The sequence below is a fragment of the Gossypium hirsutum genome, chromosome A06 (assembly GCF_007990345.1).
Source record: "Gossypium hirsutum isolate 1008001.06 chromosome A06, Gossypium_hirsutum_v2.1, whole genome shotgun sequence".
Taxonomy (NCBI): domain Eukaryota; kingdom Viridiplantae; phylum Streptophyta; class Magnoliopsida; order Malvales; family Malvaceae; genus Gossypium; species Gossypium hirsutum.
The window spans coordinates 73,266,971-73,289,589 of record NC_053429.1 but is presented as its reverse complement, the minus strand read 5'-3'; the positions used below and the strand labels follow the sequence as shown (position 1 = coordinate 73,289,589).

The following is a 22,619-nucleotide window of genomic DNA, read 5'->3' as shown; positions in this document are numbered from 1 at the left end:
CTTTAACTAAAAATAGAGCAATAGCAGCGTTTTTACCAAAAACGCCGCGAAAAATAGAGCATTAGCGGCACTTTTGGAAAAACGCCACTAAAAATTAGAGCATTAGCGGCGCTTTTGGCAAAGCGCCGCTAAAAACCAGAGCATTAGCGGTGCCTTTGGAAAAACGCCGCTAAAAACCAGACCATTAGCGGCGCTTTTGGAAAAACGCTGCTAAAAGTCATATAACTCCTAAACCCAAAAAAATCATAAACACTAATCTATAACACCTAAAACAATAATTATTAAAATTTATGGTTATACAATATATTAAATATTTTCTTATATAATCGTAAAAGAGATAGTATTGAATTTAAAATATTGAATTAATTATCATTATAGTTTATGGTTTATGGTTTAATATATATGGTTTAGGGTTTATGGTTTATGAGTTAACTATGGTTTAAGATATATGGTTTAGGGTTTAAGGTTTAGGAGTTAACTAGTATTTGAAGGTTTATGATGAATTATGGGTTTAGAGATTATGATTTAAGGTTTAGGGGTTAGGGTTGGATTTTAAGGCTTAAGGGTTTGGGGTTAAGGGTTTAGGGTTTAGGGTTTAGTGTTTATGGGATAGGAGTTAAGAGGTTTAGGGTTTAGATTAATTAGTATTTTTTAATTTATATATTAAATGATTTCTTATATAATTGTAAAAGAGATAATCTTAATTTGAATATATTAAACAATTGAGAAGTGGACAAATGTACACATTCAAGTGAACATGAAACAATAATGGAAAACAAAATTGAAGTGCAAAAAAAAATGAATATATAGAAATACCATTGTAAGATTAATACAGTGAAACAAGGAATAAATTATGTGCAATATTTTTGTATATTTTAGTACCATCATTATTTTTGTATAAGATATATTTTTTTATTCTAATAATATCTTAAAAACACAAATCTTGTATTATGTATAATTTATTGCACCTATCCTTTACACTTATTAAATTTTAAAAATTTATACAACAATTCTAAAATTTTAGCTTTAGCGATTTAATATTCATAATATTGTAGCTCAAATTATGTATGTGCCCGTATATCAATTGTGAATCCTTCTATACTATTGTACTAATAATATATATTAATGTATTATGTGCCTGTATATTAATGTTAATGTATTAGTGTAATATGTAGCTCAAATTGTCAATCCGTCTATATTATTGTACTAATAATATATATTAATGTAATATTGAAGAGTTAATTGATTAAAAATAATAAATGCAAGTACAAAAAAGAGCAAGGTACAGAGGGGTACAAAAAAGATTCAAAATTGCTAACAACGAGATTTGAACCCAGGTACTAAGGTAAAGAGCAAGCAAACTTAACCAACTAAGCTAAATTAACTCATTGTTATATTATAGGAGTATTATTATTATCTTAATTATATTACGTTACGCTCTAATGATTTATCGGACCTATTCCATGCACGTGTCAAATTAAAAAAAATAATACAATAATTCTGTAAAAAAAAAATCCGGTGTTTACTTCAAATAAGTAAGGAAAATAATGATTTGAATGTTTTAAAATTGAATTTTAAACCGAAAATATCAAAATTTAGAGGGAAAAAAAAAATCTTTTTTGACAAAAAGTGCGGCGAACCGCCTTTGGCAGTTTGTCAGCGCGTAGATCTCGAAAAGTTATTCGAAATAAAAAAAAATCATCTCAATCAGACAATCGAGCGAAAAGTTATGGCCTTTCAAAGTTTTCGAAGCTAAAATACATAAACTGTTGATAAATTACTAATTCAAAACTCACCGTTTCAATTGTTCCTACCACGCACCGTTTCAATTGTTTCCACCACGCACCGTTTCAATTGATTTTACAGATCCTGCCTCTAATCCTCCCAAAATTTGACATCCCTCCAACTCTACACAACGATTCAAAATGTTTTCCTTTTTCTTTTATTTTTCATTCTTTTCTGTTTGTCAATTTCCTTTGTAGGATTTTATGTTACCTTATTTCTGCTATTTCATTCCTTTAAGCTATTTCTATATGAGATTTTCTTAAGATTCATAAGTGTTTCTATACGTAAAGTCAGTGGCTTGCCCTTTTCCCAAGTTTTCCCCCAAAATAAAACTCTTGCTCTCTTGCTCTTTCTCCACTGTCCGAAAGCGCTTGAGGTTAGTCTTTCTTCTTCTTTTTTAAATTTATTTGTTTGCTTCGTCAATGTTCTTGTTTCGGTCTGTAATAATGCTCGAATCTCTTTTGAAATTTAAGCAACCGTCCACTGAAAGAAGGCTTCACACTGTCGCTTCCGACTTGAAAATGGCGGTTGATTTATCTATATTTCTGCTCCATTACATGATCGGGAACTTAAGGGTTCCTGCTTTAGGGTTTTTCTATCGTTTAATTTTGGGATAATTGATGAGTATGTTTAAGGGATGAGAGAAAAGAATTTGAAAGAAACAAGGAAGATCAATATCTATTTAATATTTTTAATTCTAAGCTGTCCGACTAAGAATGTTTTATGGTCTTTTTTCTTCTTAATTTTAGTTTCCCATGATCTCTGATTTTAATTTTTCAGGAAAGAAAGTAATGTTCTTTTTTTATTCCATTGTTCATAGATTTAGGGTTAATTTCCGTACAGTTGGAAAGATTTACAGTTTTAATTGAGAATTAGAAGTCTGGGCTTGTAAGTGATATTTCTTTACACCTTCATACTTTAGATCGTAGGTAGAAATAATGTGCTTGATGAAGATGAGTTAAATTTAAGGTCTATTGAGAACTGCTTTAATTTGGAATGGATAGGTGCTACTCGGAACTGGCGGTCTGGTTAAATATATCTGCAGTATCTTACTAGATACTATCACTGCGTACTGTTCACTGTTATCATACTGCGGAGGGTCTTATGACTTTTTTTCCTATTTTTTTCTACAGAGCCGGTATTATAGATCTTCGTAAGTCTTCTTGGATATCAGCATCCTTTTGACATGAATTTGTAGCCTTTTTTTCTATTTATTGGTTTTGCTTACTGCCTTTGTCTTTTGGTGGATCATGCTGGTATGGACTTGAACTTCAGTGGAATAACTTCAGCAGAACATTGTTTGATCAATTGAATCCTGAGGTTTAAAATGACCTTTGGAGTTTATTCCACAGAAGTTCTAGTCTAGCACTCTATATTAGTCACATCTTCTGTGGATTAAACCTTGAAAGGTTCATCTTTGTATTTCTATATGAAGATCTTTTTGGAGCAATGACATAGAAGATTCATATTGCTATTCTTTTTAGCATGCTGCTACTACCTAAATTAGTCATGTTTCAAGCCTTTGGCAGTAATAATTAGAAAATGCCTATTTAAAATATTCAGTTCTTGTGATTCATTATTGTCTTTGATGATTATATTCCCTAATTTTGATTTTTGTCTTTGGTCTTGATCGTTAGTTCTAGTTTGAACCTTGACCACTTGATTAGATATACAACAGCTATTGACATGTGGTCCTTTGGCTGCATAGTTGCTGAACTCTTTCTTGGGCTGCCATTATTCCCAGGTGCTTCAGAATTTGATCTTCTAAGGCGAATGGTTGAAATTCTTGGGTATGCCTCTTGCTTTGATGGTTATACATATCTCTGGCTAACAATTTGTCAGTATTTCTAGGCATAATTTTCTTGCGACTGATTTTATGTATAGCTTTTCTTTGGTTGATCTTATAACCGAGCAGATCTTATTGTGTCAAAATAGGAGAATTTCACTTATCATTAAATAAGCGCAGGCAATTATCAAATTTCATACTCACTCTGTCTCTTATTTTTTGTCTATCTTAGAAATTCCAGGATTCAAGGCAGTGTGTATCTAATGCTTTGACAAGTTTGTAGGCATTCATACTAAAAATTTCCCTTATGCTAAACAAAAATGTATAAGGAAAGAGAAACAAAAATTTGCATTGATTTTTCAGATCACTAATATTTTTTCAACATCACAAATTGAAAGTTCAGTCTACCTCTCTCTCTTCAGTTTCTTTTGTTCTACATAAAAGTATCATTATGACAAGTCAGATCCTCTAAGATGATTCCTCTATTGAATTGGCAAGATAGACATTAATACTTATGAACGAGATCTGTGCCTTATAAGGGGTGAGTTAATGCTGCATTTTAGGATCAACGTGAATAATTTATTTCTTGTATATAAGAACCTTGAAGGATGTGCTAGAATTTTCAATGTCCTTAAGGCTCTGCTTGGTATGGAGGATGGAAAAGAGTGAGGAATGCTTAAGGTACAAAGTAAGAATATGGTTATGAATCTTAACCAATGAAATTTACGAAAACAAAATAAAATTTTGTCCAAAATAAAATTTTCATGCTTACGAAAACAAGTAAATAGAGAAAATTCCAATGAAATATGCTTTTTACTGAAATTGCATTAGAACTTCTGCTAATATGTGCTCATCTAGCTGAGTTAATTCATAAAAGTTCAAAATATCTTTAAGACCCTTCCTACTTGATTTTCTTGAACTATGTTTGATTAGTTGCTGTTTCTTAGTTGTTCTGCTATTTTCTTGCATTCAATATAAATATTATGCTGCTTATTATTTTCTTATTCTTCATGCGTACTTCTTTTTGAAGGGTTTTGTACAAACTTTCATTTCCATCTTGTTTTAACTTATCCTAAACCAACCTGGTTACATTTAGATATAATTAAAATTTGTTTTTAGCACTTATTAGTCATTTCTCATTCAGTTAGTCATATCTTTGCACTTGTTACGAACAGTTTTTTATATGTGGTTATCATGTAGAGAGCAGCCCCCTGATTATGTTCTAAAGGAGGCAAAGGCAAAAAACACAAGTAAGTTCTTCAAGTGCGTCGGGAGAATCCTATAGGGAATAGTGAAGTTTGTGGCAGAAGTGCTTACCAAGTATTAATAGAAGAAGAATATGAAGCCGTAAGAAATTTCTAGTGACTAGTTCTTGTTCATTTACATGTTGCATCTCTTGTCAAGTTTTTCATCTGATATAATTGTTGCTTGTTTCTGTTCAGAGGGAGTTAAAAAAACCGTTGATTGGAAAAGAGTATTTCAATCATAAGAATCTTGAAGCAGTAGTTACATGCTATCCTTACCTGAAAAACATGCCTAAAGAAGATATCATTAAAGGTTAGCATCTAACTTCAACATTGAATGTACAGCTTGGAGTGGTGAGAAAATTTTTCTAGTGTGTAGTCTGTGGATAACTTACTAAAGCTGCTACATAATAAATCTATCACAGAGAGTCAGATACGATTGGCTTTGATTAATTTCTTGAGGGGACTAGTTGAGTTTGATCCGGCAAAACGGTGGTCACCTTTCCAGGTAGTTGAAATTTCCCATGAGCACTTCTTATCATGCTATTCCAACTAAGTATGAAGAAACATAAGAGCTTTAACATCATTGTGCAGGCTTCCAAACACCCTTTTGTTAGCGGGGAACCTTTCACACGCCCATATAGGCCTTCCCCTGAGACCCTTCACTTGGTAAGGGACTTACGCATGCAGCTCTGCAATTGAAGAAGATTGAACCTTATGTCATAAATCATAGATTTCTATTTGTATTTTGTTAGATTTCCGGTGTAGTATGATAAGTGCGGTATTTTGTTTGGCGGGATGTATTTATATCATAGATTATTCTTCTTCTCAATATTTTGATAATGAATTTTAATTTTTTTATATTTTTCAGGACTTTTACAATAATTTATAATATATTTTTTTAAAATTTTTATGACCTTTAGCGGCGTTTGTGGGAAAAGCGCCGCTAAAGGTCCCGACCTTTAGCGGCGTTTTTTCAAATAAACGCCGCAAAATTTAGCGGCGCCATCTATAGAGGCATTTTTTGCGGCGCTTGCAAAAACGCCGCGAATAGTTTTAGTGGCGCTTAAAAGCGCCGCTAAAGGCCTAAAAAAACGCCGCTAAAAGTCAGTTTTGCTGTAGTGAAAGGGTAAATCGGTAATTTGGTAAAAAAAGATAAATTAACTAAATAAAAGATGGCCATCTTCTTCAATTTAGTCCCCCTAGCCAAATTTTTGAGAAGAAGACATAGCTAGGGTTTGGCCAACTTTCAAGCTCGATTGTAAGTTCGTTCTTGTCCCGTTTTTAATGGTTTCTACATTTTTTAGATCGTGGTAACTTGATCTAACTATTTCAAGGACTAATTTGAAAGAAAGTTAAAGTCTAAAATTTTACCCATGTTGGATGTGCTTGTATTTTGATGTTTGATGATAGAAAATGTATGTTTGTTGTTGGATAAATAATATTTGTAAAGTGATTTTCGATAAAAACGTTAAATATGGACTTGTTTGTAAAAGGTTATAAAATGTGTAGAAAAATGTGAATAATGAAAAATGTGGGTTGTTATGTGTACAAGTAATATTCAGCTAGGCTTGGGTTGTGATGAAATTGAATGAAATTCAATTTACGAGCCTAAGGACTAAATTGTAAAATGTTGAAATGTTAGGGGCAAAAATGTAATTTTTGCCATAATGTGTTTTTGGATTATATTGAATAATGCGATGATTAGATAAGTTAGAGATCAAGAAAAATGAAGTTCGGATCTAGATCGGGGGAAAAACAAAATAATTGACGAATAGATTCCTTTTGCCGTTTTTACATTTGAGGTAAGTTCGTATGTAAATAAGCATTATTATAATTGTATTTTAAATGCTTTAATTTTGTATGAATTGTGTAAACGACTCTAAGGGCACGTTTGATGACGTTTTGGAAAGCGAGAAATCCCAATCGAACCTGAGGAATAGATTAGGATACAAGTGACATGTCACTAGGGTATTATGTTATGTAATCCGGGTGCTGGTCCTATACGTCCTACTGGTGGCTGAGTATACTGGCATATGTTGCGGTTACTTGAGAGCTTGTGTGAACAGCACCATGTGGTTACGTCTTGACTAATAGCTTGTGTGAGAAGGCCCGTTAATGGCTCGAGAGCGAGCATATATGTGTTATGAGATAGAGGTAGCAATGGCTACATATGTGACACCTTGTGTGCAAGGTTTCCCGAGTATCCGATATTATTATTCCGAGTGGTTCATTGGGTATGCCAATGATGAGAATAAGTATGAAATTAGTACGAGATGGTATAGGTATGTACATAAAGATTATGATTATTAAATTCGTGAAATGATGATTTCAAGGTAAGTTTGTGAAGGAATGAATTATGGTAATGAGATTATGGTAAATTACGTTATCTTATATTAACTTGACTGTAAAATGTATGGTAAGATTTGCTTATTTCTTTCATACGAGCTTACTAAGCTATATAGCTTACTCCATTTTATTTTCCAATGTTTTATAGTGTTATCAAGCTAGCTCGGATTGGAGATCATCGGAGATCGCATCACATTATCAAACTGTCATTTTGGGTATTGATGATTTTAAACATTTTGAGTATATGGCATGTATAGGGACTTGGTCATTTTGGTATATGTGTAACACCACTTACCCGTATTCAACACCGGAACAGGGTACGAAGTATTACCGAACTTAAACACATTCAAACACACAAAACTAGGCCATAACATTTCACTCCAATTTAAACTCATTTAATCATATGCTTAACATCCCTTATAAGGGCCTATGAGGCCCAAAACACACATCGGGAAAGATTCGGGACTAAACTAGAACTTCTGGAACATTTTCAACACTTAGAAAATTTTCTTGTTTTGGAGAGTCACATGCTCGTGTGGGTAGGCCATGTAGTCCCACACACCCATAGAAAATTTTCTTGTTTTGGAGAGTCACATGCTCGTGTGGGTAGGCCATGTAGTCCCACACACCCATGTCTCTTGCCCATGTAACTCTCTATTTATGATGTCATCAATCAAATAAGGTCACACGGCCAAGTCACACGCCCATGTGCTTAGGCCGTGTGGTGAATTAAATTCCAAAAATCAAGTGCAGACTTCACACGACCTGGGCACACGCCCATGTCCTGAGGCCATCTCCTCCATACGGATGAGACACACGGCCGTGTCTCTGCCCATATGTTTACTACTGGGTATTCTGTTTTGCATTAATTAGGGTACAAGGGACACACGGCCGGACCACATGCCCATGGGTCTAACCGTGTGGACAATTTCTAGGCTATTTTCCAAGCCATTTGTCACCCTTAAACACTTACATACATAAACCCACTTCATGGCATGCAACATGGTACCTTTGGATACTTAAGCATTCAGATTCATGTTTAAATTGTGTCTATAATAGCATATAACACATACTCAACTTGGCATATTTCTTTAAAGCTTTTCACATCAATTTCATATTCAATCAACATTATTAACCCACTTTCACATTATTCATGTATTCTATGGATATGGTCACCCTATTGGTCATAAACTATCCATCAAGCACATAAGCTATTCATCACACTCATCATCCACAACCACAACAAAGCATAAACACACTTGCATGCATGCATAATTATTTAGGGTTACAACCTATTAATCAATAGAGGCCATCTCTTATGGCCATATACAAAATAATTGTGACACCATCATAAGCCAACACATTTGGCTAACCAATATGACATATAACAAAATAACCAAGTTTCCTATACATGCCATACTCAAAATAATGAGACTAACTATACCCAAAAGATCCAATTGATAGTGTGAGCGCGAGCCTCCGACGTCCTTTGATCCTCAAGCTAGCTTGGCGATACTATAAGAAAATGGAAAAGAGAAGGAGTAAGCATAAAGTTTAGTAAACTTGCATGTAATTAATAAACAATAAAAATATGCATTTTCATACACATACATAACATAATTTAAATCATTTCATCCTCAATAATCATTGTAGTCATATTCTATCTCATTCGATTTGCATAATGTTCAATAGAACTCAAGATCCTAATTCCTTCATTTCCACCTTGCCAAGTTTTATTATTTCATAATTTCAATAACTACGAGCTTTGTGTACATACTTGTACCCTTTCAACACAATCACACCTCGACTTTCCTTTGACAAGTATTAGGACTATCCGTTGAACCACTTAGAATACTAAGGGATACTCAGGAAATCATGTACACATGGTAAGGTGCCAATGCCATATCCCAGATATGGTCTTACATGAGACTGCATATCGATGTCAATGCCATGTCCCAGACATGGTCTTATATGGGATCACATATATCAAAGCCGATAGCCCAGCTATGGTCTTACACGATGTCTCATATCGATGTCAATGCCATGTCCCGAACATGGTCTTACATGGGATTACATAACGATGCCAAAGCCATGTCCCAGACAAGGTCTGACATGGGATCTCACATCAATGCCAATGCTATATCCTAGATATGGTCTTATACGAGATCTCATCAACCTAATGTCATGATATTTATACCCTAAGTATTCCTGAGGTTCAACCGACTTTCATCACCTTAATTATTTGTCGGACAACATTAATTATACTCACAAAGACAAACATACAATTCATGCAACATTATGTGTTAAATACATAATAAAATGTTGTATCAATTACACGCAAACTTACCTCTGTACAAAATATGGACAATTAGTTCGATTTAGTCCAAGATCTTGCTCTTTCCCTGGTCTAGGCTCGGACTCTTTTTTTTATCTATAATAGAAAATTTCACTTATTTAATTATCACATTATTCAAAACAGTCCATAAATCAATTTTGGCAAAATTATAGTTTTATCCCTAAACTTTCACATAATTATAATTTAGCCCTTAGGCTCATAAAATGAAATGTGTCTATTTTTTTGGTTACCTAAGCCTAGCCAATTCATATTCCCTCTTATAACAGCCTATATTTTTCATCAAATCACATTTTTAACACCTATTTTTACAAGTTTTACAAACAAGTCCTTTTAGGTGTTTTATGAGAAATCACTTAGAAAAAGATGTTCATCTAGAACCAATCCTTCATATTCCTCAATTAATCATCAAAGTACATGCATGACACACAGAGGTAAAATTTTGAACATAAACCCTAGTTCAAATAAAGGGTAGGAATGGCTAAATCATGCTTCAAGGATCTTAAAAATGCAAAGAACATTAAAAACGAGGCTAGGATTGACTTACTATCAAGCTTGAAAGTTGAAGAAACCCTAGCTATGGTGACTCTTCAAATTCGGCACTTGCATGGAGAAGATGAGCAAATTTTGCTTGATTTATGAGAAAATTTTGCTTGATTTTTCCCTTTTTATTCTTTTATTAACCAAATGACCAAAATGCCCTTTTCACTAAACTTTCAAATTTTATCCATGCATGCCCATTTTTGTCCATAAAAATAGAAATTGGTCAAATTGCTATTTAGAGACCTCTAATTAATAATCCAAAGCTATTTCTATAACACCCCTAACCTGTATCCGTCACCAAACTAGGGTTTAGAGGCATTACCGGGCATATTAGAACTTTTACTAACATTTTTCAAATATATTATACATCATCATCATATCATAATCACACATTAGCAATAAGTCCCTTTAAAAGGTCTACGAGACCTTAAAGCATGCTTAGAAGGGGTTCGGGACTAAACTGATGACATATAAAAATTTTCGAACACTTAGAAAATTTTCATACAATCATAGGTCACACTCTCGTGTCACAGGCCGTGTGAAAACAGGGCATACATATTGACTTGGGTCACACGGTCGACCACACGCCCGTGTGTCCAGCCCATGTACCCTTTGACATGGCCACAGACGCCCGTGTACCAAGGCTGTGTGCCTCACATGGCCACCAGACACACCTGTGTGTCTAGGTCGTGCCAAAACTACAGGGTATACTGCCTTAATTCGAAAGACTACCCCAGAGGACACACGGTCATGTAACATGACCGTGTGTCGCACATGGCTGAGACATACGCCCGTGTCTTTACCTGTGCAAACAAAAATAGGCCATTTACATGGCCACTTTGCCACCCAATTTGCGTCATCCATACAAGTATCAAACGAAGCATATTTCACATCCAAAAGGCATTCAAAAGCATTCCAAATCATGCATTAGTTGACCCATAATATCATCATTCATTCTCATATATAAATCCAACTCAAACATACCAATTCAAAGTACTAACTTCATATCAAAAACATATGATTCATACATTATATTAATCCATTTGAATTTATAGCATTTCTCATCATATCAACTTATCAAATCAACCATAAAACTTACCAATATTGACCATTTCATTTGGCCATTCATGAGCACATTAAATCATACTATTTTTGAACACAAAGCATATGCCAAAATTCATTCATAATCTTATCCATAACCAAACCATATCACATGGCTAGATATACACATCTCAAAACATATAAAAAATTCTCTAGCCTATACATGCCACATAACCAAAAACTCAAAGTTTTTATTTACCGAACTGATAAGTGGATAGTGTGATGAGGTCTCCTACGACTTCCAACCCGAGCAAGTCTACAAAACTCTATAAACATAGGAAAAACACACAGAGTAAGCTTTGAAAGCTTAGTAAGCCATAAGCAAATAAATCATCTCAATGACATTTATAAATCAATATCACTAAACTGAATTTAACAATTCTCAATCACATATACATTCATTGTACTTGTAAATTCATATAACCATATTAATAACTCCACTTATCTTATTTACCATTGAACATATAATCATGCTTTCAAATTCGAATAACATCAGTTAGCTCAATCATATAAATCAAGCTCACACATATTCATTACATCGCCAATCAAACCATGGTCATTTATTACGAATCATACATAAGGATTATATCAACTTCATTATAAATACTTCCAAACTCGAACATCCATAATTCATTTATTCACATAGACCAAATTCGTATACATGAATTATATAACTAGCCAGATCAACTTTATTATGCTAATCATATATCAAAGCCATGTTTCATGTTTCATAATTCTCATGTCCGAAACAGAGGATCACAATTTCATATAATGAGTGAATATAACACATCATTCATTTGTATACATTCATATCATTCATTGTCATATACTTCACGTATAGTCATATGAAACATACTCACCTTTCATTTATGAATTTCATAAACAAATTATACATACCTGGATCGGATATAATTTCACATAGTTATTCATTTCTCAGAATGCCAGTTGAACTGTTTGGAATCATAAGGATATGCGGATAACTCAAAAAGCTCGTACAATGCCAACGTCCCAGATGTGGTCTTACATGTAATCAAATATCAATGCCACTGTCCCAGACAGTGTCTTACATGAAATCAAATACGATGGAAACGTCCCAGTCGTGGTCTTACACGTAAAGCATAAGTTGATGCGAACATCCCAAACGTGGTCTCACACAAAAACACTTATTGGATCCTATGTCATCACATATGTATCCTAACTATACATATGTTTCATATGGGGCTTTTGAGACGTCGTCACATTATCGAAACTTTCTCAACTTCACATATTCAATCAATTTATGCTCGGAACAGATTCTCCAAAGCTCAATTCAATTTGGCAACACATATATATTTATTTACAACTCAATTCAACACATATAATGCATATATATATTTCAATTTAACAACGTTTATTTACTTATGAACTTATCTTGTATTAACACGAACGGACCGGAACAACTATTCGACAATTTTCGACTTTTCCCTATCCAAATCCGATTTCCTCATTTCTTGATCTAATTCAATACAAATATGGCTTGTTTAATAACATATTTACTCAAATTCGTTCAAAAACACATAAAAGGGTAATTTTCAATTTAGCCCCTAACATTTTACATTTTTCACAATTTAGTCCTTATTTCAAAACAACACAAAATACTTAAAATTTCACTATACCCATGTTAGGCCGAATTCACCTTGGGTCCCTAGCAACCCATTAATTCAATTTATTTCACATTTTGACCCCTCAATTTACAAATTTCTCAATTTAGTCTTTAATACACATTTTTATCAAAAAGCACTTAAATAAATATAATAATCTATCAACAAAGATTTATTTTTCATCATCAAACAACAAATTCATTACATTATAAACAATAGCAAATCTCAAATTCATCATCAATTCTGAAAATTAAAGCACGGGCTAGGTAATATACGAAGCAACGATCTCAAAAACGTATAAATTATCGAAAATTGAGCAAAACACATACCCGAATCAAGCTTCCAAAGGTGTCGAACCTAGCTTGCTCAACAATGATGTTTTTAACCTTTAACATTTGAAAATAGTGAAGAAAATGATGAACAAAATGTTGTTTTAGTTTAATTTAATAACATTATTTACAAATTACTAAATTGCCATTAATGAAAACATTCAAAATTCATATAATGGATGGCCATTTATGTAATACTCCATTAACTATGGTATAATAACATCTCAAGGACCTCATATTTAATAAACCATAGCAAATAAATACTTTAACAAATAGAAAGCCACATTTGCATTTTACGCTATTAAGTCCTTTTTCACAAATCGCACTTAAACGATAAAATTTTCATACGAAAATTTCACACATGTCAATTCACATACTTTATGCATAGAATATAATATTAAAATATTTTTTGGCTCAAATTCGTGGTCCCGAAACCACTGTTCCTACTAGGGTCTAAACTGGGCTGTTACAACTCGCCCCCCTTTAAGGATTTTCGTCCCCGAAAATCTTATTAGAAAGTAAATTAAGGATTTGCTTTCACACAGTACATTTCAAATTCACATATAGCTTCGGATTTCCTATCTCTTTAATCTCACAATTAAGATTCTGATTTGTTTTCCGCTATACGTTATATCAAACTAAATCTGCTTCTAACTATATTGAGTTACTTTTATTTTCTGCTTTATTTTGCTGATGATATTAATCTCATGAATTATTTACTCACAAAGCTTGATCCTGAAACAACGAAGTTAGGTAACAGCCACGTACAATATCTCATACAATGACACTTTTATACTCACCTGATAGTTTATCAAACAAAAACAACTTTCTTAGTTGCTTCGAAACTCTAAAACACAATGACGAATAAATATTTTCGATAATTTTCAAAACAACCACGTACTCACAGCTTAATATAATTTCTCCCAGAATTACCATATGAATTTTAGATTTTAATCTGAAACAATGATGTCTGACACCATGTGTAAACTGACAATCCCTGTACGAATAACTCAGCTGATTTATCAAAAGAGAAATCCATGCGTACGTAAAGACTTATTCAGACAGTTAACAATAATTCAGATAACATCTATCTTTTTCAATGATAAAAGATAATCCCAATACAAAATTCATCAAAATTCTATTTCACTATTACTTAGATATCAAAACATACTGAAGTAATTCTGAAGATGCTTAATAATTAACTTTAACCTGTTGATAGCTCAGACATTTAAACGCGAGGTCAGAAATATTATGTTTTATACCCATTATCAATACCACTTTCTCAGATTATCATGCATCTTGTTACTCTTGTATGAACAGTCTAACTGACACCATAAGCCACTTAAAACAATGGTTATACAATCTCAGAGCTTCTTGATATACACGCTCTATTTCAAAGCAACAAGCAATCATCAATTCCACATTTGAAGTTCTAAATCAGAAATCAATTTATGCTGAACCCCTTTTTAACTTATAATTTGATAACACATTTCTAAGTTTTACGAATTCACTTAGTAAGCATCAATTTAACTTCTAATTCGGCTAATATATAATTATCCTTTGATAAGATCAATCATGTATTCATCCCTCGTAAAGCATGAAAAAGTTTCTTATTTTAGATAATTTGAAACTATAATCATTTCCCTCGAATAATAATATTTACTTACAGAATCAAAAGTTTTCGACAATTTGAGCTTACTTTGCTATGCAATGTTCGGATCTTGCTCTGTAACGTTAAACATTTTAAACTCTTGTAATCAGCAAATATGTCACATAACTCTTTTCAAGCAGCTTTAACCATATGGAATCACATGATATCTCTGTACACTCTATTATTAGAACACACTTCAAACCGTTCATTGACGCATGACTGAAGATCATAAACTTTTTCTTCAAATTAGACTGAACCGGTACTGATGTTTCGGTCTACAATATCTCCGTGCAAAAAGAAAAACTGCAACAAACGAACTAACTGTAACACCGCTTACCCATACCCGAGACTGGGATAGGATACAAGGCATTACCGAACACATACATAGTCATTCATGCAAAAATCGGGCCATAAAATTTTTGTCCAAATTAAAACTTTTCAAACACATGTATATCGTTCCTTATACGGGCCTTCAAGGCCTAAAACATACATCAGGGTGGTTTAGGATTAAATTAAGAACTTTCGATAAACTTTGGACAACTTAGCAAATTTCTTGCTTTGGAGAGTCACACGTCTGTGTGTGTTGAACCGTGTGGTCGCACACGCCCGTGTGGCTTAGGACATACCCGTGTCCTCAGTCCATGTAACTCTCTGTTTGTGACATCAGCAAAACAATTTGAACCACACAGCCAGGCCACACACCCATGTGCTAGGCCGTGTCCTCCACACGGTTGAGACACATGGCTGTGTCTTTGCCAGTGTGGCTAACACTTAGGCTATTTTCCAAGCCTTCATGTTTCTCATAAACCCTTACAACCTTATACACATCAAACTCACAACTCATGGCATCATTTTAATGATTAAACACCCTTTATTAAGACACATTCAACATTAGCTCTTCATTATACATATGTTCCACCTACTCATGATAAACTAGTCAGCCACATTATTAAACATTCATTTGACCTTGTCATCTCATTAATCACTTATTCCATTAAACTATGGTTACTAACTTATACATCAAACATCCATGTTCAAGGCACTATCATCTTATTACCATATTACACATTTAATACATGGTCATGACCACCTTGATTGGTCATAAAACATGCATTCAACACACATGACATATTACCAACCATGCATGGAAAACAAACATATTCATATCATCTCATCATATGCAGTAAAACGTAACATGATTAGTTAGACTTACAAACCATAATCAATATGAGCCACCTCTCATGGCCATACACAATAGCTCGATATAGGCCAATACATTCAGCCAAATCATAATAACACATGTCATAGAACTAGGTCCCTATACATGCCACTCACTTGATATTTCTAACATATGTATCAATACTCCAAAGGTATTGCTTGATAGAGTGATGCTGCCTCCGACGATCTCCAACCCCGAGCTAACCTTACAACACTAAAGGAAATGGAAAGGAGGGAGTAAGCTTTACGCTTAGTAAGCTTGCATGAAAAATAATAAGCAATGTATTAACATGCAATTTTTCAATTCCTCTCTATTTATTCAAAGTCCAATTAAGCTATTTTCTTGAGTCACAGTCACTACATTATTTATATCTAGAGCTACAAGACTCCAAATTGAGAATCACTAATTTTCCCAGAAACTAGACTCACATATCTTCTTACCATAAAATATTTAGAAATTTTAGTCTAGCCAATAAGTACAATTTATTCTTTAAAATCACCATTGTTTTGCTGTCTGACAGTTCTGACCCCTCTGCACTAAAAATTAATTATCTCTTCGTACAAGATTTGGATAATGTTCCCACTTTTTTCTTTCGAAAATAGACTCATTAAGGATTTTAAGCACATATATTATAACCCATAATTATTTTTGTAAAATTTTTAATGATTTTCCAAAATCAGAGCAGGATTCTAAAATCATTCTAACTCTGTCTCACAAAAATTCAAATATCTCATAATATGAAATTATTTTTCTTACACTGTTTCCTTTATATGAAAATAGACTCAATAAGCTTTTATTTAATATCTTATTCAACTTCTAATTCGATTTCCACCATTTTTAGTGATTTTTCAAAGTCACACAACTGCTGCTGTCCAAAACTATTTTATTACTAAATTTCACTCTTTCATGTTTCCTTTGTAGTAACTTTCATTGTAACACTTACTCCATATCAATCTTACCAAAGTTCGATCACATATCGAGCACGGTGCTTATAAGTTTACACACATGAACCTTCACTTATTCATCACATAGTCATATTCGATTACACTTAGTCATTTCCCGTTGAACTCGGAATAATAACGAATGCCCGATGGCCTACACATAGTACCACCCTTGTAGTCAAAGCTACCTTCTTTACAAAGTGGCCTTCATATAGTACCACACTTGTGACTAAAACTATCTTTTACACATAGTGGCATGCACTTAGTACCACACATGTGATCGAATCTATAGGGTACGCATAGTAGCCTGCACTTACTACTACACATGCGACCTAACCATCTGGTACACGTAGTAGCCTACAATTAGTACTACACATGTGACCTAAAACCATTTTAAACACATAGTAGCCTGCACATAGTACTACACATGTGTTCTCACAACATATCATTCGTATCTTTTCTATTCCGAAGGTCTAACAGGGAAATTCCTCACTTTTCAACATTTTACCAATTCATCCATAATCAATTTCAATTCATAATTTACATCAAGTGATCATTCAATATGCAACCACCTCTCATATAATAACAAAATATTATAACATAAGTAAAAACAATATATTATTTACATACAAACTTACCTTTCTTTTCACTCTTTCACTAGTTATCCAACTTAATAAAACATTATGTTATATCAAATTCTCAATATATTCAACTATTATATAGCAAGCCATCAATGATTGAACCATCAAACATTTCATGTGCTACTAGTCATATATCATTGTTCTCATAAATTTTATATACCATTCTTTCATCACTTTTCAATATATTAAACCATACCATTAGTGCAATAATAATAGATAATTTTCAATTCAAATATAGCATTGCAATATTATTGACACACGGACTTACCACAGCACCAAAATAGCAAAAAGGAACCTAACCGTCGATTTTCCATTTTTCACTCGATTTAGGTGCAATCCTTTTTTTCCTTGATCTATAATATCACATTTAGTCCAATTATTAGTCAAATTATTTAATGTGATCCAAAAATCATATTTTTACAAAATTACATTTTGGCCCCTAAACTTTGTCAAAATTACACTTTTGCCCTTAGGTTCGTAAAGTGATTTTTATTCAATTTTCTCACTCTATAGGCCTAGACGAACCATTTTAATAACTATAGCAAACTACAATTCTCATCAAAACACCCTTTTATACCTTTTTTACAACTTTTACAAAAAGGTCCTTTCGGACGTTTTCATCGAAAATCGCTTAGTAAAAGTCATTTATTTAACACCCAATACTAATTTTCTACCATTAGACATCAGGAATGAGTGCATGTCACACATGGGTCAATTTTTAAACATGAACCCTAACTCAAATTAATAGTAGAAATAGATAGATCTTGTTACGGGGATTGTAAAAATGAAAAAATCATTAAAAACGACGCTAGAACAGACTTACAATCGAGCTTGGAAGCTTGAAAAACCCTAGCCATGGTTTCTCCATGCAAGTTTCGGCCAAGAGGTTGAAGATGGACAAAAATTGGCCTTTAATTTTGTTTTTAATTCATTTTAATAACTAAATAACCAAAATGCCCTTAATGAAAAACTTTGGAAACATGCCTAACCATGTCCATTTTTGTCCACCAACTTAACCAATGGTCTAATTACCATATATGGACCTCGAATTTAAAATTTCATAACAATTGGACACCTCTAGCATGTAGAACTCAACTTTTGCACTTTTTTACGATTTAGTCCTTCTGACTAAATTGAGTGCCCAAATGTCAAAATTTTCAAACGAAATTTTCACGAAATCATTCTGTGAAATTGTAGACCATAAAAATATAATAAAAATAAAAGTTTCCTCATCAGATTTGTGGTCCCGAAACCACTGTTCCGACTAGGCCCAAAATTGGGATGTTACACTAACTTTAATTTACCATAACATTTCTCAGATAGAATTGTTCCGATAGATATAATTTTGTATCAAGTCTTCAAGAATACAAATTCTTCCTCCATACTATCCTTCAATTTACACATGTGCATTCAAAGTTTATTTCCAATCCGGTGGCTAGATTCAAACACATATAACCCAATTAACTTTTCAACGAAATACTTCATATCAGACTAAACCACTGAATCAATCTTTTCAAAGAAATCTTTTCTTCTCATTAGAAGAATAACCCCAGACATATCACTAACAGATGCCACAATCATCACATAGAAATCATAATGTCATAATGAGACCGACGTCTTACCGGTAACAACATATAATATCCTGGCTGTTAATAAAGCATTTGAACCCAGAAGAAAATCAAATATGATTTGGACAACAACCAATGCAGAAGCACAACTTTTATAACTCTGATAACGGTACTGCAGTACTCCCAAATTTCAGAACATAAATTATGATTATAATAAATGTAACCATTTTCGTCAAATAGGTATTTCTTATAGATAATCACATAGAATCATAAGGAAACCAGAATAGCGAAATTTCAATGTCTGAAGCTACACAGAATATTAGAAAGTTACAACTCATGTAGAATGATATCAATTCCGATGATATCCTAGATAAGATCCAGAAAGAGAAATGTCACTCATAAATATTGAAATCTACAGTAACAGAAGCAATATAATCTTCACTTACATTCATCAGAACAATAGCCAGTAGAAATAGAGTACTAGCATCATAAAAACTTTTACCGTTGATTTTCTTATTCCCTCATGGGAATAAATACCAGAGAAAGACATAGCAATGTCGAATATAACCCAAACAGACCAACAATACTTTCATCTGTTAGTATGTTTAGCTAATGTTCTCATACGATAAGAATTCTTTCTGAAACTAACAGTCATATATACTTCTGAGGTTAAATGTACACATAGAATGCCCATAAGGAATCATAGTAACTGCCTGACTATAACCATTATATGCAGCCATCAATACAATTCAATCATTATTCAACTGACGAATAAAGAATTTGAACCCAGAAGAAAATCAAATATGATTTGGACAACAACCAATGCAGAAGCACAACTTTTATAACTCTGATAACGGTACTGCAGTACTCCCAAATTTCAGAACATAAATTATGATTATAATAAATATAACCATTTTCGTCAAATAGATATTTCTTATAGATAATCACATAGAATCATAAGAAAACCAGAATAGCGAAATTTCAATGTCTGAAGCTACATAGAATATCAGAAAGTTACAACTCATGTAGAATGATATCAATTCCGATGATATCCTAGATAAGATCCAGAAAGAACAATGTCACTCATAAATATTGAAATCTACAGTAACAGAAGCAATATAATCTTCACTTACATTCATCAGACCAATAGCCAGTAGAAACAGAGTACTAGCATCATATAAACTTTTACCATTGATTTTCTTATTCCCACATGGGAATAAATACCAGAGAAAGACATAGCAATGTCGAATATAACCCAAACAGACCAGCAATACTTTCATCTATTAGTATGTTTAGCTAATGTTCTCATACGATAATAATTCTTTCTGAAACTAATAGTCATATATACTTCTGAGGTTAAATGTACACATAGAATGCCTATAAGGAATCATAGTAACTACCTAACTATAACCATTGTATGCAGCCATCAATACAATTCAATCATTATTCAACTGACTAATTCTGTCATCCAGAAGTCAATTCAGAAAAGCTTCTAACTAATATTTTCTTCAGATAACATACCTAAATAGGTCATTTAATTGGAGTTAATTTCTTCTGTAACAGTGACTTTGCATAATCTAAATAGTCTTCAGAACTATCCAATATCTCTTTTAATACTGTCTTCATTTGCTGGTTCATTAACTTTTCTGACCATATTATTAATCTTCTGAATACGGACTTCTGTAATTCCACACTCGTAGGCTTATTCAACCCAAATCTTACTTACAGATTTCATAGTAACATTTTACTGATAAGCAGGGTGAGGGTAGTAAAGCCTCAAACTTAACTCTTTCATACATGCACTTAACACATACTATCATAAATAGTTAGTTCATTTCTAATTTCAAATTCTCAAAACATTTTCTTTTAATTGCTTTTGTTCTTAACACATAATTCATATGCCAACTCAAATCACTAATCCATGATCAAAGCATTTCATATAGTAATCAAAATCCAAATATTATAACTCATATGCTCATATAATTATAACTTTATCAATAACGAAATGTCATACTCTTTGATCCATACCTTTATTAGTTTCAACTCACAATCAACACATTTCCATTCAAACATTTGAGTACACATTCCATACTATCAGAATTAGCTCGGTTGGAAAACTTCTCTTTCTCATCAAAATAATTTTTGTTAGAGTCGGGAGATATCACACTATCGCAGGTTAAATGTGGCATATATAGCTAGACTCACATATGCTATGGTAGTCCTAGAACTGACTAAACCTGGCTTTGATACCAATAAATATAACACCCCTAACTCGTATCTGCGCCGATTAGGGTTAAGAGGCGTTACCGGACATATCAAAACTTTTACTAACATTTTACAAATATATTATACATCATCATCATATCATAATCAAACATCAACAATAAGTCCCTTTAGAAGGTCTACGAGACCTTAAAACATGCTTAGAAGCGGTTCAGAACTAGACTGATCACATATAAAAATTTTTGAACACTTAGAAAATTTTCATACAATCATAGATTGCACGCCCGTGTGAACAGGCCGTGTACCTCACACGGTTATTATACACGCTCGTGTCACAGCCTATGTGAAAATAGGGCATGCATATTGACTTGGGTCAAACGGTCGACCACATGCCTGTGTGTCTAGCCGTGTACCCTTCGATATGGTCACACACGCCTGTGTACCATGGCTGTGTGCCTCATACGGCCACAACACACGCTCATGTGTCTAGGCCGTGTCAAAACTGTAAGGTATACTACCTTAATTCGAAAGACTACCCCAAAGGACACACGGTTGTGTAACATGACTGTGTGTCGCACATGGCTGAGACACACGCCCGTGTCTCTGCCTGTGTGGACAAAAATAGGCCATTTATATGGCCACTTTGCCACCCAATTTGTTCATCCCTACAAGTATAAAACCAAGCATATTTCATGTCCAAAAGGCATTAAAAAGCATACCAAATCATGCATTAGTTGACCCATAATATCATTATTCATTCTCATATACAAATCTAACTCAAACATACCAATTCCAAGTACTAACTTCATATCAAAAACATATGATTCGTATATTATATTAATCTATTTGAATTTATAGCATTTCTCATCATATCGACTTCTCAAATCAACCATAAAACTTACCAATATTGACCATTTCATTTGGCCATTCATGAGCACATTAAATCATACTATTTTTGAACACAAAGCATATACCAAAATTCATTCATAATCTCATCCATAACCAAACCATATCACATGGCTAGATATATACATCTCAAGACATATCTAAAATTCTCTAACCTATACATGCCACATAACAAAAAACTCAAAGCTTTTATTTACCGAAGTGATAATCGGATAGTGTAATGAGGTCTTCTACGACTTCCAACTCGAGCAAGTCTCCAAAACTCTATAAACATAGGAAAAACACACCAAGTAAGCTTTGAAAGCTTAGTAAGCCATAAGCAAATAAATCATCTCAATGA

The 22,619-nt window shown here is 33.2% G+C and overlaps 1 long non-coding RNA gene across 1 annotated transcript; it reads left to right on the top strand.

Annotated features, from left to right (window-relative positions):
• The first annotated feature begins 3,225 nt into the window (after positions 1-3,225).
• On the top strand, positions 3,226-5,090 carry LOC107937419 (uncharacterized). The gene is made up of 3 exons (XR_001694663.2): positions 3,226-3,575; positions 4,772-4,918; positions 5,014-5,090. It is a non-coding gene; the product is annotated as an uncharacterized lncRNA (long non-coding RNA).
• The last annotated feature ends 17,529 nt before the right edge of the window (positions 5,091-22,619 follow it).